This window comes from Hyposmocoma kahamanoa, unplaced genomic scaffold (genome assembly GCF_003589595.1).
Source record: "Hyposmocoma kahamanoa isolate Upper Pololo Valley unplaced genomic scaffold, ASM358959v1 224, whole genome shotgun sequence".
Lineage (NCBI taxonomy): Eukaryota > Metazoa > Arthropoda > Insecta > Lepidoptera > Cosmopterigidae > Hyposmocoma > Hyposmocoma kahamanoa.
Genome location: NW_020653743.1, coordinates 5,299,210 through 5,316,658, shown reverse-complemented (window position 1 = coordinate 5,316,658; position 17,449 = coordinate 5,299,210). Strand labels below are relative to the sequence as shown.

The 17,449-nt window shown below is 36.6% G+C and overlaps 1 protein-coding gene across 9 annotated transcripts in view; it reads right to left on the bottom strand.

The window, feature by feature from the left end:
• The window catches only part of LOC113228109 (plasma membrane calcium-transporting ATPase 2), a 322,320-nt gene that overhangs the window by 238,434 nt on the left and 66,437 nt on the right, over positions 1–17,449 (bottom strand). For all 9 annotated transcript variants that reach the window (XM_026461259.1, XM_026461263.1, XM_026461262.1 and 6 more), the window contains exon 2: positions 6,994–7,485. The gene's annotated coding sequence lies outside the window, so the exon portion shown is untranslated. The remainder of the gene's footprint in view (positions 1–6,993; positions 7,486–17,449) is intronic.

Here is a 17,449-nt window from a genome sequence, read left to right as displayed (position 1 = left end):
ATCAGCATAATAATAAATTGCAATAAAAAACATATCACAAGGAGGATACTCTTTTCTCTGTGTACCTTATAATACAGTACGTCAACATTTAAGGTTATTTGCCATTGAACCATGCCCAAGCTTTAGACAAAAAGCTCAACAGAGGAAGGCGGAGGAAAAGGTGGAGCTACCCCCATAAAAAGGGGGTACGGGGTCCATACCCCCTGAACGGAGTATAGGTGTATTTGAAACTGAAATTAACTGCGTGACTTTCATAAAAGTTTCCCACTAAAGGATCAGCCACGATGTTGTGTCATGTTTTTATTTGTTATCACGTAACATTGTTAAAATGGAACACCTAATGGAAGAAAAAAATATATACATATTTAGTGTTTTCTTACGGTTCCCTATTAGTATTTGACTAATGTGACCATTATTTTTTTCTCTCTGAGCGGGATGCCTGTAAATAATAATAATACCGCACACACTCAACACAGCCCCGCACTAGGGAAACCCTGTGTCGCGGGTGTTATGGACACACACATAGACAACCATAAATTACACCCAAACTCACGAGAGAAATAAATGTTAAAAGTGAAAAAGATCCTACAAATATTTTTCCCGGCCCGGGAATTGAACCTGGAACCTCTGCGTGGCAGTAAACTAATAACTCCAATTTGTCGTCGTTCAGAAATAAACCGCTAGACGGCAGCACGTTGACTGAAATTTCAATATGATATCGAAACGTCGTAACTTGTAATAACAGTATTGATGGTAATGAACTTTAACGACATACCGACAGGGTACAGTTTAAATTATATTAACAATCCAGAATTTGTTATTTCTTTTTAAATTTTAAACTACGACCAATTATTATCAAGATTTTGTAGTGTTTCAAATTGAGAATGTGTGAGTTTTGGCGACATCGGTTCTGACAGTAATCGAGGCTTATGGCATTTCCATTGTTTTGTTTGTTCCATGGAGAAGCTTAAAAGTCCCGCTCAAAGTGAGACGTATGGTCACGTTATATGTCGATGTGATTCCTTGTTTTTGTATGACAAATTGTCCTTAGAAGCGAATAACTAGTTTACTATTTTGATGAAAAACTTTACCTTATGACTTTACAGCACGGAAGCAAGTACTATTAAGTACTTATTATCATATCATGACCACTATTTACTACTAGCTGTAATTATATTCACACTCGGTCATGCACTTACATATCTAATAGGCTATTTTAGATGCACTATTTACACTTCACTATGTATATTATTATCTGTTGTGCGGTTGTTGTTTGTGTTTGGTTTAGAACTAGAACGAATCAAAGGAGAAAAGGCGGTGCAATTTGCTGCTAATTACTTTGAAATGTCAATGATAAAAGGCATTTATGTCAATGACAATTAGAAACCACTTCAAAGTATTTATATATCGCACAAGAAATTAAATTTTGTCGTAACGCAAATTTTTTGGAATTTAGAAAACACAGTTTGAAAATATAAAGAACAAACTGAATGAAACCAGTATACAAATATTCTCGTTTGTAAATGGATAATTAAGTATTATGTATAAATAAAAATAATCACATTATTTGCAGTACATATCACGTCTTACATATCATATAGGTTATTTCAGATGCACTATTTACATTTTGCTATGTATATTATTATCTCGTTATATTTTTGCTTTCAAATAACTTAATCCCTCTCGTTGGTCATGATTGGAAGCCAGCTCCTAACTTTGGCATGTGCTGAGTCAGCGCCCTTTCACTGCTATGACAATCATGTTACGTTTTTTCTCTTAAGCTTAATCTGTATTTGTATTATATCAGTGAGTAAAGTGTTTATCTATCTATCTATTGTAATAAAAAAAGCATTGAAAATAGGATCAGCGACACTTTTTAGGTAATATTGAGTTATATATACCGTTGGAATCAGCTAATGTTTCTGATTCCAATGGTATATATAACTTAATATTACCTAAAAAGTGTCGCTTATGCCATTTTGCTTTTCAAGCGTCGAATATATTGCACAACATTTTTCAAAGAAACATTAAACCTAAAATAAAAAGGGTTGTTATTAAAGCAATATTAACCAGCACATGCAGTCGACACAAACAAATCGGTCGTAAAGAGCACATGATGACTTCAGGGAACTAGAATAAAGGCGGTTGCCGGTTGGTGCGATAAATCAATATGATGCCAAACAATCCCGCGTAGTGCGCGAAAGGGTTAAAAATAATTGAGAACTAACTAAGGTTGCAAGATGGTATAATCTTGGAGAAACACTTTTACATAAACGCACAGTGAACGTAAAAAATAACCCGTCAAATACTTTATTCAAATGTCTTATGTAACCGATGGATGCACGTTGCGTCCGATCGGCTGCTCTGGAAATCTTTGGGGGAGGCCTATGTTCAGGAGTGGACGTCTTCCGGCTGATATGATGTTGATGATGAAGTGCTGTATTTCATATACATTCACTTAACTGCCTCCGTGGCCGAACGGTTACCATGCCGGACCGCCACGCAGAGGTCCCAGGTTCGATTCCCGGGCCGAGAGAAATAGTTGTATGGCCTACAATTATTTCTCTCGTGAGTTTGGGTGTAATTTGTGGTTGTCTATGCGTGTGTCCATGGTACCCGCGACACAGGGTTTCCCTAGTGCGGGGCTATGTTGAGTGTGTGCGTTATTTATTTATTTATTTATTTATTCAAGTCATGTAATATTTATATTTGTTTTTAGTTAATATTTCTTACATTTTATAATTTTAGTGTTCACCACACTTGTACATAAGTGCCATCTCATTTTTTGAGAAAGCGGTTTGAATTGCCAGCGGTTTGAATTTTGAACCAGCGCTGCAGCAGGTAAGCTATAACATATGCTGAGTTGGATCCGTTTAAGCTTATGGATATATGTAATCATTAATGTGAATTATCTGTTTTGCTTAAATTCTCTTAAGCTGAATAAACGTTTCTTTCTTTTTCTTTTTATTTATTTATTGAATATCATGATGTTTTAAATCCATCATTGTCATATATTTTTTGTGAAAATACTCCACTAGCTTGCTATTATTATTGATAAAAAAGGCGAACACACAGAAAAATTTCTTCTATCTGTCTGGACTCGAACCAATGTCTGTTGTCATGCCGGGATCACCCCTCTTAACCAACTGAGCTACAGACTGAGTCAGCTCTAATGAATTCCTTTATGTTAGTAACATAAACACAATACAATACAAATATTCTTTATTGGTTTAAGTACTTTAAATGCTATATCTTTTTTTTTTTTATTTTTTTTTATTGCGACTCGACAAAATGACTGCACCGCGCCTGATGGAAAGTGCGAATACAGTCCAGAGATGAGAGTAACGGATGGAAAACACAAATATCTTCACTCCGTCACTATCATTTTGCCGGTCTGGCCAAATGCACTGGATGTACACCAACTGATCCCTGAACGCGATTCGCAAAAGCGTTTCACTGTGGAGGGTTTTCCGCCGTGTGTACTGTGGTCGCTATCCAGTCGGCACAGAGCCTACCACAATGCTAAGCAGATGGACACTTGTGACGCCCTCGGTCGCCTCTTACGACCCCCACGGGCATGTATGGGGAGGCGACAATGTATTCTTAAGCCGTCGCCCCACGGCTAAGATATATCTTTAGCATTTAAAGTACTTATGTACTTTAAATACTATATCTTTAGCATTTAAAGTACTTATGGATTGCATAATTTCATTCGCCTTCCCCTTTCCATCATTGGGGGACTACACGTGGGCTGCGGTTCTGCCCTCATGTTATGGATATTCCCAGGATTCACACGAAGCGTTTCGCTTCCACATTTAAATGGCGAGCGGCTAGAGAGTGGAATTCCCTGCCTGCGGCCTTATTCCTCGAATGCTATAACTTGAATCTCTTCAAGGCGAGAGTGAATAGGCATTATTTAGGTGTGCATCAGTAGCGAGGCGTCCATGTAACTCGATTCCCACTGACTTGCCTAAAATTTTCCACGTATTATCAAATATTATAAAGTAATTTACTACATTTTATGCACAATTTTACGTATACTATAATTAACCAGTGAAATAAAGTGTACTACTGGTATCTTGTGTGCTAATAAGTGCTGTGTTTAATTGTCGTCAAGGCGTCACTTGTTAAGGCAAGTGTCTTTTGTTTTGCTTTGGCTTTACTAAAGATAATGTCCCATTGATTTTTTCCACATAGCGGAGTAACAATAATGATAATAAGTTGCTCACGGGCGGTTTAAAAAGTGGTTATAACTCAATACTATCTACATAAGAATAAGAAGTGTTTATTTGGCGTCACAAACACAAAGAAAAACAAAATACTTGACACATTTATATTTTTGGAGAAAAGAACAAGAGACTTATGGTAAATCAATATTAAGTATGTGTTAACATTAACAAAAAATACGTTGCTAACATGATGGCATGCCTGAAAGCATTGTGAATTATTACAGGTGGTCCCACACTAGGCTAAGTTTGTCCTGTGGCAACCCTTTTACGGTTTCAATTTGTTAATCTCGGCATTCGTTACGTTACGATTATATTTTACAATTAATAAGAACTTATATATCTATTAAATCCAACATAAGAATAGGAAATTTTATAGATTGTATTAAGTAAAACAGCATGAATTTAAAATAATTGTGACCAACATATTATTGCAAAAAGAAATATTTATATTTAATTTTAATAATAATTAACTACTAAGGTTCTTCAGCTGAATAAAAATGTAATCTTGTTCACAACTGGAAACCCACACCAATAGTCACCCCAACAGGCTGTCACTTCAACTTGACAACTCCTATCGAAACAATGAATGGCAACAACTAATACCACAACCAACCCACTGACCTAACGACTCTTATGGAGCTTTCTGTAAGTTCACAGTTCCAAGACTGGATATGTGACCTAATAATCCTCTTCGCATTGTGAATAGAGTTTTCTTTAATGTCGCATATTTTTGCAATTCTTTTGTAAATGAAAGGAAATGCAAAGGTCCCAAAGCGTTGGACAAATATTGGTCGCGTTTTCACCTTAAATACGTAAAGAAGGATATTCCCGAGAATATTCGCGTGCATATTAAGGGCAGCTTTTAGAATATACAGTTTCCGCACACCTAGGACCTTCATGTCTTCAAATAACGAGATTGTGGGGTAACGAGAGGGCTTGCGCAACATCACCTTTAGCACCTCTCTCCAGGTTGATCATATAGCAGGATGAAGAGCCTCCTCACACCAAGATGCAATAGCTCATATATCTGTACTATCAGTCACAAACGCAAAGGAATTTGTAAGATCGACTGATTCGGTCTGTAGCTTGGTTAAGAGCGGTGGCCCCGGATTACCTAACAGTAGTCCGAAATGACATTTTCCAGAAATGACGTTTGCTCGAATGTTCATAACCTCGAAAGTAATTTTGTCGAATGTTCATAAACTCGAAAGTAATTTTGAGAGGAAAATGTTTTTTCTTTAAAAATTTGCGATAAACATCCAACATATCCTGAAAGAACAACGGTTTCGTTGTGATTCGGTTTTCGGTGTAATGAATATTCGAACAAACGTTATTTCGAATTTAAAAAATTCGAGTTTATGATACGTTACCATGGCCCCGGCATGGCAACAGAGGCTGGTTCGAATCTAGTTAGATCGAAGGAAACTTACTTTATGTCAGATCTTTGTATAAATATTTTTTTTTTTACAATAGTTACCAAGTGACTGGTGGTAAGGGTGCGTTCTCATTATGTCGTGACAGTCGTGCAGTTTAAAGTCGTTCACGACTTTTATGACGTTACGACTACAGACTGTCGTGACAATGGAAAGAGCTAGAATGACAGTCGTCTGACGATAAATAAAACGTCACGATAGATAATCGCAGCTTCAAACGATTCTGTCGAGCAAACATCAAGGCGGCTGCAGTGAACCTATAATTTGTCGTCACGATCTAGTGGGAACAGCTAAACAGTCGTTCAACGATAAAATAAACGTCCACTGTAGAATCATAACAGATAGTCGTGATACGGGAACAGGCTAGACGCGACAGTCGTTCAACGATGAATAAAACGTTACGACAACGTTAACGGGAACGCGCCCTAAGCGACACGCCTACCCATAACAGTGCCACTCAGCGCCCGTCACCCTGGGGCATTAGCTAACAAGTCCCATGTGCCAGTAATTTCACTCTACCACCCTTACGGACCGGAATGCAGTTATATTGATATTACTGCTTGGCGGCAGAAATAGGTAAGGTGGCAGTACTTCTCTGGACGAACTCTTTCACAAGGAGCTCTACTGCTACTAAATTTATTACTGTATGCGGTTTATGAAGTGATGAGCTATGTCCTAACCGAACTAACTATTTTCTGCGATATAACGTCCATTAATCTTCAGAAGTCGAACATAAATTCACCAACTTTTAATGCAATGGCCAATAGAATGAGAGTTGCTTTTGAACACGAAAAATCAATGATCCCACAAACGATATGAAAAACAGTAATAAAACTGTGAGAAAAAAAGAACGTGACTACGTGAAACAATTTATAATCTATCTTGCTAAAGATTGGTGAGAAATTATCCATCAATTGACATGGAGGATTGATGACTGCTCGCTGACCCACATCGCGGAGTATATCTGCTACTCTCTTGCACGTTACCCCTGGACAGGAGTGGCAGAGATGGATGGATGTTAGTTATTTTTTTGTCCATTTACTGTCTTTTGTTTTAGAGTATATTGTTGTCACTCGTTTTCGATTAGGAGTAAATTAGTAGGAGATAAAACGTATTAATTTAATAGAAAGAATTTCAGAGATTTGTAGAAAAAAAAACACCTTATGGTATTTGTTTTATTCAATGCGTTTGGGAAAGAAGACGGTGTTTGCATTTGAAGATCAGGTTGGAAAACCTACTCTTGCTTTTTTGTATAATTCATTTTTTCCGATATAGGAAATGTAATGTTGTATAATGTATGTAATATTGTGAGTAAGATGGTGGTGACTTACCTTTGCGGTTTCGTCAGACTAGCGAAGTAGACTGGTTTTCTGTTTGCCGATCGTTGCGCCGCCGCGGCCGCCGCCGCATCACACAAGCCACCCTCACGTCGGTGATTCCCCCGCGCGCCGTCCCCACCGCCTTTTTGCCTTTACAACTTCAAACTACACCTACTGTCACAGACGCGCTTAACTACACAGCCAGACACATAATTAAAACAAAAGTAAGGCAGGTCCGTACTATAAAGCACCCAAAAGTCCAAGGAAATTAGGCGATCCAAATAGTCTTGATTAGGCGTTTCAATTTGAAAATTTTAAATTTGGCTATATACTTTTTTAAATAAAAATTTGAAGAGCTCCCGCGCTATTACCTATATTCGTGATTTTCGTGTGTTTTAATACGCGGCGAAGCACGCATCGTATTCCCGTCACGCTCCATATAAGGCGTTTTAGAGGGAGTGTCGGGATCGTCGGTCTCTGTCACACGTCTCTTGGTACATTAACCTGGAACAAGAGAAGTTCCTGATTAGTCTATGGTCTGGTTTCCGCACTCTTAGAACGTTAAAAGCACTGACGCTTCAACTGTCCGTTTTCCTCCCTTAAAGTTTAAAAAGAAATAAAAGCAAAACTTTGTTTTAAAAATTGGTTCTAGCGTTCGGTTAGTGCAATATTGTGTCCAATCGAACACTTTTTGTACGACTGTGCATTTTGGGGCGATAGTATATTCACGGGCCGTGGAAGAGTCAGTACCTATTGGCAAATACACAACGTTCGGATTTTTTATTCACATTTCGTTTGGTACACTATTGAATGATTGAAACGCGTTGTTAATTGAATTTCATTTTTAAATCGACACACGTAATTTTTTAATGTGATTTTTTTATCATCTGTCTCTCGGGCCAGTTTCGTTACTTTTTTGACGTGGAATAGTACAATTTACATTTCAACATCGATCACAATTCTTTTAGAACCTTTTGACACTTATAATATGTAGTTAGTTTCTTTGCGTTGTACTCTTACAGAACTCAATATACATCTAACCATTTGAAAATGGATAGTTATACTTGTTACATAATCAAATTTGTATGGACAATAGCCCCCTTTACAGAGCTACTTTCTCGTCGGGAGCGTACAATATTGTGCGCGGGAAAGCCTGCACGCGCAATCGTGCGCTATTACCTGTTTGAAATTTTTCAAGCTAACGTTCTTTCGCGTGCGATTGCTCGTGTTCGTTTTTGTTACAACGGAAAGCGCGTCCGTGTAAAGGCTAATAGCGCAGGATAGGCCGCGTGAAACTGGAGCGTCCCTTTTCCTTCCAACGTCTTTACACGCGCGCTCAATCGTGCACGATTGTTGTATCACGCGCGATGGAGTCTGTGCAAGGGCCACTATTCACCTGTATGGACTAAATTACAAAAAACGTTTTCACTGCCGTAGGCCTTTAAGACCTGCCTACGCTAAGCGCTACGACGTAGAGTTTACGACTTAGTTTATGGCCTACTACGAAAATTACGTATAAAACAAAAATTACCCCGTAAACTCTTGTTTTCTCGTTTTGTTAACTTAACTATAATTGACAGGTCAGTTGAACCTGTAGTTTTTGTATTTCTTTTCTTATTGCCTTTAGCAACAATGTACATATGAAGATTTAAGTAAGAAAAAAATTGATTAATCCATGAATAATCCTTACTTTATGTTCAGTGTTGTTACAAGTAAGTACAGTTATTTAAAAGTTAAGTATAGATACAGTTAAGTTTACATACAGGCAGAAACATTGACAAAAATCTATGAAAATTCTGATTTTTGACAACATTAACATAGATGCCCCAAACATAGTTCCAAATCGTTTCCCATTGTCTCCAATATAAGCTTCTCTTTTCCTAAATCATGTCTCTATTATTTAATCTACGCACTCAATTATGTAGTTCAGTATGTACGTGCACAGTTACACTCAAAGATAAGTAAGACTAAACAAACAAAACACTGCTACGTGATATATGTATACTTACAGAAGTTAAGGAAACGTTATTTTAAATGTAATTTGTTTTAGCGGTGATAAAAAGATTATATTTAGAGATATAAAGAACTAATTTTTAGGTGTATGCAGTCGAATTTTGTAGCCTTAACAGGTACAGTCAAGAGCACATCAAGCTTGACACTTTGTAGTTTGGACCGTTTTTATCGTAAGCGGCATATAGTTGGATTTAAGTCTTAAGTGTAAACCTTCCAACCACGCGGCGCTATAAACGCACATTCGTAAAACGCGCGTCGTCTGCGTTTAAAAATACACCGTGTGAACAGGTACTTATTATCGTTTTATTTGATTTTGTTTTGTTGTCTGTATGTAACTAGCCCTTCTAAGCATTTTGTAATTCCAGTTCAGTTCTGAGATAAATATTATTCTTGTTATGCTTCCTCTCTTTCAATGCGTAAGGCAAAGGAATGGCATCTGATATCTCGGCGATCCAACGGCTTACACATGCTAGATGAGGAGGTCCCGGATTAAACTCTCGGTAGGACCAATTTGGTAAATGAACGTTTCTAAAGTCCTTAGTCCTTAAGGCATATATTATGTGGGTCATGTGGCCTGAAATAAATAAATAAAATAAAGCAGTTCTGGTCTGGGTGTCTGGGGGAAGTGCGCCAGATTAGTAAATTCCGTTTTTCTGGTATTCATATACAGGAAATTCCCTAGTTTGAGACCAGACCACTAGAATACAGCGACATCTCACGTCAGACTCTGGTAGCTGCCATAGTACTGAGTGAGAAATTTCGTAGATCTTTCACAGATGTCGTTTAGGGCGATAAAAGCTGAAAAAACCCAATACAAACACATTGGAAAAAATATGTAGTAAAGTTGAGGATATACATTGATTACTACACGGTGTTAAAACACGATTCCTAAAAATTTTCAAGATAGAAAAGAAAACCACATATTCACCTCAAAATTTTACAACAAAAACCACTATATACAATTGTACTTTACATATACCAATGATTTTTATTTATATCAACTGAACTAAACAGAAGACGTATACTACATGATATACATTTTTTCAATGGCTTTAATTTCGTTTGTAAAAAAATAAAGTAAAATATCTGAAATAAAGCCAATATCAATGCCGTTCGACGTTCGAATAAAATAAACTATTTTCGCTTTCGTAAACTTAGGCCTACATACCCATGTATATCCCTAAGCCACCACTCACCCCTGATCGCAGATACTATGACACTCCTGCCACTAAGCATCTGGCATAATTCTTCCGGTTGTTCCACTCTTCCATAAGTCTTTTCATAAACGACGGCCGTTTATTCTTATCACTTGACATTGTGACATGACATTTTTAAGGACTCAATCTGGTTGACATATATGTTGGTATATACCAAGGTCGACCTTTCCCGTTGCCTTCCACGTTCGCCTTTCATATGACGTCATAGTAGGTATCCCATATAGATATTGCACACGCCTACAATCCACTTACAGCCCTATTATCCCTATTGAAAGCTTGCGACAGGGCTTATCAAAGTGATCCTTTGCCTAATGCACTTTCAATAGAACCAAAAATATATTTTAGACTTGTTAGGACGTGAAAAACGGGAGCAAGTTTTTTATCAGAATACCGCATTTAAAACCTTGAAACTGTTAACATTAGATAAAGGACAGCCTGCAAAACCGGGCTTACGTACACACGCTAGCACATCAAGCTACACATTGACGTATCTTGTTCCGTTGCAATGGAGGCGATTTTCGAACAAAAATTGCCGTTGTGCGTACTTTAAAACATGGTTAAAAATGCTGAAACATTGCTAAAACAATCAATCGTTACATTTGAAAGATAGCATGTTAGTATATACTATAAAGTTTGACAGTACCACAACACAAGCATTCTTACGCCAACTAGTAGGAGAAATGGTCAGTGTGTCTCCCAATTTCAAACTAAATTAAATTTTTAACAGTTAACAGTCGTTAAAAACAAAAACAAATATCCGACAACAAGTCTGTGTTTTTGAAGATGGAGTAAAATGGTAGTTTATTGCGCAAAAGTGTTGCTCGCTAGCATGCAGCTAGTGATTGCAGTTGATAAATATTTTATCGACTATAGACTGAATGTTGATTACGCTTATGCAATAAATAGCCAAACTTGTTTTATTGTAAATTGTAAACAAGATATGAGAACAAAACATAGAAAAATTCACGAGGTCCGCTGGTTCGTTCTGTGGCTCAGTTGGTATAGCGTCTGACACGGTATGCTAGAAAACGTCGTCGGTTCGAATTCGGCCGGATCGAAGGAATTTTTTCAGAGTGTTCGGTCCTTGTATTAATAATTATAACAAACCAGTGGAGTAATTTCACATAAAAATAATTGAATATCAATTCAATATAAATTTAAATTGTAAATAATTTTACTTAGTTTAGGTATCACCTACATTACTTGCACTACTAACCTTAATTAAAGTTATGCAAACAAAGAATAATTTCATTGTTTGCGATAGTCTGGCGCATATATATAAATAAAAGGTTATTTAATAAGAAACATGCATTTTGGTTAAATTTTTTATACAGAATAAATTTATCATTATCTTTTTTTGACTCATAATCGGCCCATTACTCGTTCAACTGCTGGGCACAGGTTCATTTGAATTGTCAATTTTTGTAAGTTCATTACATACGTACAATACATTTAGAACTATGTCTATGCAAAATACAAAGAGAAGACACATTGGGCCTGGCACTGGTGTGGGACGCCACATGTGGCAACACACTTGCCCCATCCTATCTCCAGCACACAAGCAAGAGGGCTGGCTCCGCAGCTGAGCTGGCGGAAAGAATAGAAAGTAATAAGTACCAGGAACTTGGGTCCGACTACCTATTTACAGCCTTTGGAGTCGAAACCCTTGGCCCGTGGGATCCCAGTGCCGTTCATCTGTACAAAATTTTATCGAAAAAATTAATAGACTGTCTGGGAAACCTAAGGGCCGGCTGCTACCTTCCCAATGCATTAGCAAAGCAATACAAAGGGGGAACGCTGTCAGCATCTTGGGCACCTTGCCACGGGGACCCAATTTTATTCATATAATTTAAAAATTCTAGTTTTACTTTCTAGTATTTAAGCTTTTATTGTCTTTTTTATCTTAGCTGTATATTATCTTAATGAAATAAAATTTACTAGACATATTTAAAAGTTCAATATTGATAATCAAATTCGCCTTTCCTTATTACGATGCGGTACGATACGATGATATTGATATGAATAAAAATAGATTTCGATACTAGTAGGCCAACTATCAAAATAAAAATAAAGAAAGCAATAACGTAATCATTAATACGTCATAACATTTACAATTTAGACATTTTTGCCAAATTAAGCGATTAAGCGATTGAGTATTTAAAATTTTATGAAAACTGGCAACCCTGCCAAATGTCATTTAAAAAAAAGACAGACTATAATATGAATATGATTAACGTCGACAGGAACGCAAGCCAATGTTAGTAATTGCACGGAAATACTGTATTGAAATATGTATAGTAAATAAGAAACGTTGAAATAATATAAATGCTGAACGTTATGCTGATTTTACGCCGGTCAAATGCATCGGCGGCGCGCGGCGGCGTGGTGCACATGTACTACGGCCATGTTAATTGCATAAAATAGGGTCCCACGTCATGGTGCCCAAAATGCTGGTAGCCTTTTCGTACATTATTACGTTACGTTAACACGTTGAGTGAGGTCGCTGCCAGCCCTTAGGACTTTTTGAAGGTGGTTTGGAGCCTTTTTCGTATCCTTGTTACTTTTCATAACTCAAAAAAATAGATTAGCACTACCTAGGTCGAAATCACAAATGTACCATATTTGAGCTTATGTAATGGCTGTTAAAATTTACAACAGAATTTCTAAGGATAAATCATCCCAGACGCAGTATAATTTATTCACCAAACAACTAAAGGCTCATTTGATAGAAAAATGTTACTATAGCCTGAAGAAGTTTTTTGAAGAATAACTTACCAACCTTTTCATACCATACTGCATCAAAAGTATTATATTACGTTATTATTATCATTATTGTTATTTTAATTTATTAACTTTTTTTAAAATGACTTAACATTAAGTTCTTTTCTTTTTTAAATTTAAATTAATGTACATTTTTTAATTGCGGCGCCCTAACAGGGTCATGTTGATACTATTCTAATTTTAAGAACATTATAATAATAATAATAATAACGCACACACTCAACATAGCCCTGTGGCCTACATTTATTTCTCTCGGCCCGGGAATCGAACATGGGACCTCTGCGTAGCAGTCCAGCATGGTAACAGTTCGGCCACAGAGGGAGTTGCATTATGTAACACATGAAAGCAATAAATACTTTGACTTTGGTATAATAAAGCCACATGTGACCATATAGCAAAATTGTTATACGAACCACCTGAAACGAATTATATACACCTATGTGAAATGATATAATTCTTCTATTTAAGCATAAAAATGTTACCGAATAATTTATTTCGTAGAATGTAAATATTAGAACGACAGCATGCGATTTATCGATGCAAGTGACGCCCTTGACTGCATGAAATGATATGACACTGGGTTTAAGCACAACAGACCCGACAGACAATAGACATAAAAACTTTTGCTTTAAAATTATTTATGATGTCGGAAAGTACTTAACATACTTTTAATACAAGTCCAATACATACACGACAACGAAGTCTTTTTTTGCAGGTGTACATAATTCTTTTATTTGTAAGATATTAAATTTATGTTCCACTGCCTGAGCATAGATCTATTTACACAAGAGGGGAGTTTATACTCTGTCGTCGCCTAACAATCAAAGAATAAATAGCGAGTGAAAACAAGTACACTCATGGGGGATGTAGTGACCAAACTCATAAAGCGGGCAAATAAGGCCCTTGGGCCGAATCAATTAGATGTTTGTTCGCCAAGGTCGTTTTCAGTTAAGGCTAAAAATGGTACACGATTCGTAGGTATTTTTATTAAAAACGTTTGAAAGAAAATTTTGATAGCCGCCTAGCGAAATTATATGATTATATATATATTGACCTTTTTCAATCTATCCTCCTAATGTTTACTTATAAAACATTTCTTTGTTTAAAAGCATCGCTGGTTTGCTGTTCTTAAAGTGTAAATGAGGGTAGTAATACATTTAAGTCATTATAATAACATCATATAATTTGTATAAACAACTCTTTATAAACATATTCTCACGGACGAATTCGGAGTAACGATAAAAAAGATTGAATTATGATAACAACGTTCATATAAACTACTGGCCGCATATACCAGAACGTTTAATAATAATTTGAAAAAGAATGACTTCAATCGTTTTTCGATTTCGATTAATAGTCACAACGTTCATTCATATGAACCGCTGGCTACATACACCAAACCGTTTAAATTGAAAAAAAGAATGTCTTCAATCGTGTTTCGATTTCGTTTTAACGTTCTCGTGTTCTTATAATATGTGGCCAGTGGTTCATATGAACGTTGTTACTTTTAATCGAAATCAAATGATGATTGAAGTAATTCTTTTTTCGAATTAAACGTTTACTTACATTATAATGAGTGTGTTATGGTTTACGCTTCTAATTACTGTGCCGTGATATTAATCATATTCAAATAAATGTAAATGAAATGCCAGACGATTATAGATTTGTCAAGCTCGTGTATTACATGTGAAATTCATATACATTCCATTTTGTATAAAAAAAGAAACTTTAATGCTATTGTTTATACTTTATTTGTTTAATTTATGAATTTCATCATTGTTTCAGTCATTATCTGTGTTAATCATAGATACAGAAAAAAAGGGGTTAATAGTCTGATGTCGGCGCCACTGTGGCAGTAGGTTTTTTTATTTGGATCAAAATTTTATGAGTTAGAAAAACTAAAACAATTGGTTGGACTGCGTTTTAGCGCAATACGCATAGTACTCAGCATCTTCCTTACGTTATTGTCGTTGGAGTAATCGCTTACCATTTCTGTTTGGCGCCCTACCTTTTAGTTTCTGATACGACACAACAATAATATTTTTACTCTAACTAAATAACTTCGTCTAGGTCCTCCCCTGCTTTTCTTTCCTTCGGTCCTTCGGTTCTCTGGTTGTTTTTAATACGCTTCTCTTTTCCTGCACTATGTTTCTATTATTTAATCGACGTCTCTTTTTTCTTCGATCATGTATTTTTATTATACCTAGTGACGGGACGAACAAGTTGAGATAGTTACAGTGTTGCTCAGTGTCTCAAATTGCAAAGATTTGAGGGGCACTGCCACTGCGCCCGTCACCCTGAGCCATAAGTTGAAAAGTCCCATGTACCTCAGGCTTATTACCGATCTTTAGCGACCAGTCGTTTTAGCAATAGTTGCACGATTATCGCTGTCAAAACATAAATTCGTATTACGGAACGAACAATTGCGACCAGTCGACTACAGCGCCTCCCGCGAGCAACTAATAAACTAAAACTGCATGAAAATGCTTTGACAGAAAGCGACCGGTTGCTTTTTCGTATTACCGAACCGTAATACCAACTTAGCAATCGCAACTGGTAGCAATCGCGTTGCTATTGTACAATTAACAACCGGTTGCTAAAGTTCGGTAATAAGCCTGCCTGTCATTTCACCACTACCTTCCAAAATCGAAAGTGATGCCTTCTATAAAAGTTTTAAGAAAACTATCTTGTCGTATCAACCTTTCCCCAGTTTTTTATTGTTGCGCTGATGTATTAAGTATAAAAGTAGGTAGAACAAGAATATGAAATTAAATTCTCGTACCATTGCTTAAGAGAATAATACATTAAAATTTAGTCTTGTACACGAGTTCAAATCCTCACACATATACGAGAAAATGTCATGTGTCTGGCAATGAATAAAATTTATTTTATTAGGTTAGCTTAATTGCAGAGTTGTGGTTTCCTTATAGAAAACGCGTGCTCAGGTGTGGGACAAAGCACAGAATATACAAACAAATAAAAGCAATAAACCTTAGAATTCTAAGCAATAAACAAACAAAAGGGTGGTTAAAGCTTCTACATCAGTGGTGTTGAGAGAATCTCTAAACGGTCAATGCACCTGATTTTTTTGTTTTTTTTTTAAGGATGTTTCGAACACACTCAGACAGAAATAGTGTTGTATGGAATCAGTGATGTCGAGGAAACGGGACCAGCTCCCCGAAAGCCGGCTTACTGTGTAGAAAGGCACCACCCCGATCACAGAATGATTAAAAAAAATATTATTCTAAAAATTTTAAAAAACTTCACTTGCGCGATTTACGTTTAGATCGTTGTGATTAATGGAAAACAGAGTCAAAGTTATTACAATAAACGTAAAAGAACTGAAACGGTGTTAAATATCTCACAAAATACTTATAATCATAGTATTAATTGACAAATTAAACGGTTTTAGCTTAAAAGATATTCGTATATCATTATTTGAGTCATGTGTCGCCATCTATTGATAGATTGTTGAACTATTTCGTGCAAGCTCATTCTATCAGATGCTTTCCGTTCATGAGTCTGAGATGAATGATTGCTTTGTGGATTTTGGTTATAAAAGAGTATTTCGTATTTTACCGTATGAGCAATGCTAATAATGTTCTACCAGTCAAATTAATTTTGTTTGGGAAAGTATGTAAGTAAAGATTGTGTACTTCGAATTTCCTTTCGAATCTTTTGCAGTCAAGAGAAATCAGTATGCAGACATTTTTTCTGAAATTTTAGGGTATTACATACGTCGCTAAGGTTTTGTATATACCTAAATTGCATAGCTATTTCAAGATTCATATTCTTTATTTGCAAGTGACATGGTTACCTGTACTATAGGTGTTCTTAAGCCAATAATGTAGGTACAACATAACAAGTAACACCCCGTAAGGCACTGCAAACTTTTGAGGGCACTTGAACAGCTAGCTACCATCGCATCGCGGACTAGAGATGTCATCTGTGAGAAATTTCTCACAGATGGCGCTGCAAAGATCAAATGCTAATAATAATAAATAAAGATAAATAAAAGATTTGCAACAAGCACATGGAAAAATTCGTAAGGTCTGCTGCTTCGTTCCGTGACTTAGTAGGCATAGCGTCTGGTACGGTTTGATAGAAGACGTTGGTTCGAATCCGGCCAGAGCGAAGGAATTTTTTCTAAGAGTGGTTACACACGGCAGTAGCGATACAAACAGATTTACCAATAAAGATTCCAAGTGTAGCGATGCAATCGCGCGTTTGTATCGATGCAGTCGCGCGCTTGCATCGCTGTTTAAAATCGCGCGCGTGTGTAAAGGTAAACGATTAGCGACTGCATCGCGTTTGCATCGCGTTTGCATCGTGTTTGCATCGCTGCTAAAAGTCGCCAAGTCTAACCGCTCTAAAGTGTTCGATCTTTGTTATTAATAATTATAACAAAGTAGTGGAGCAATTCCAAAAAACTTATTTAGTATCATGGTAGTACAACA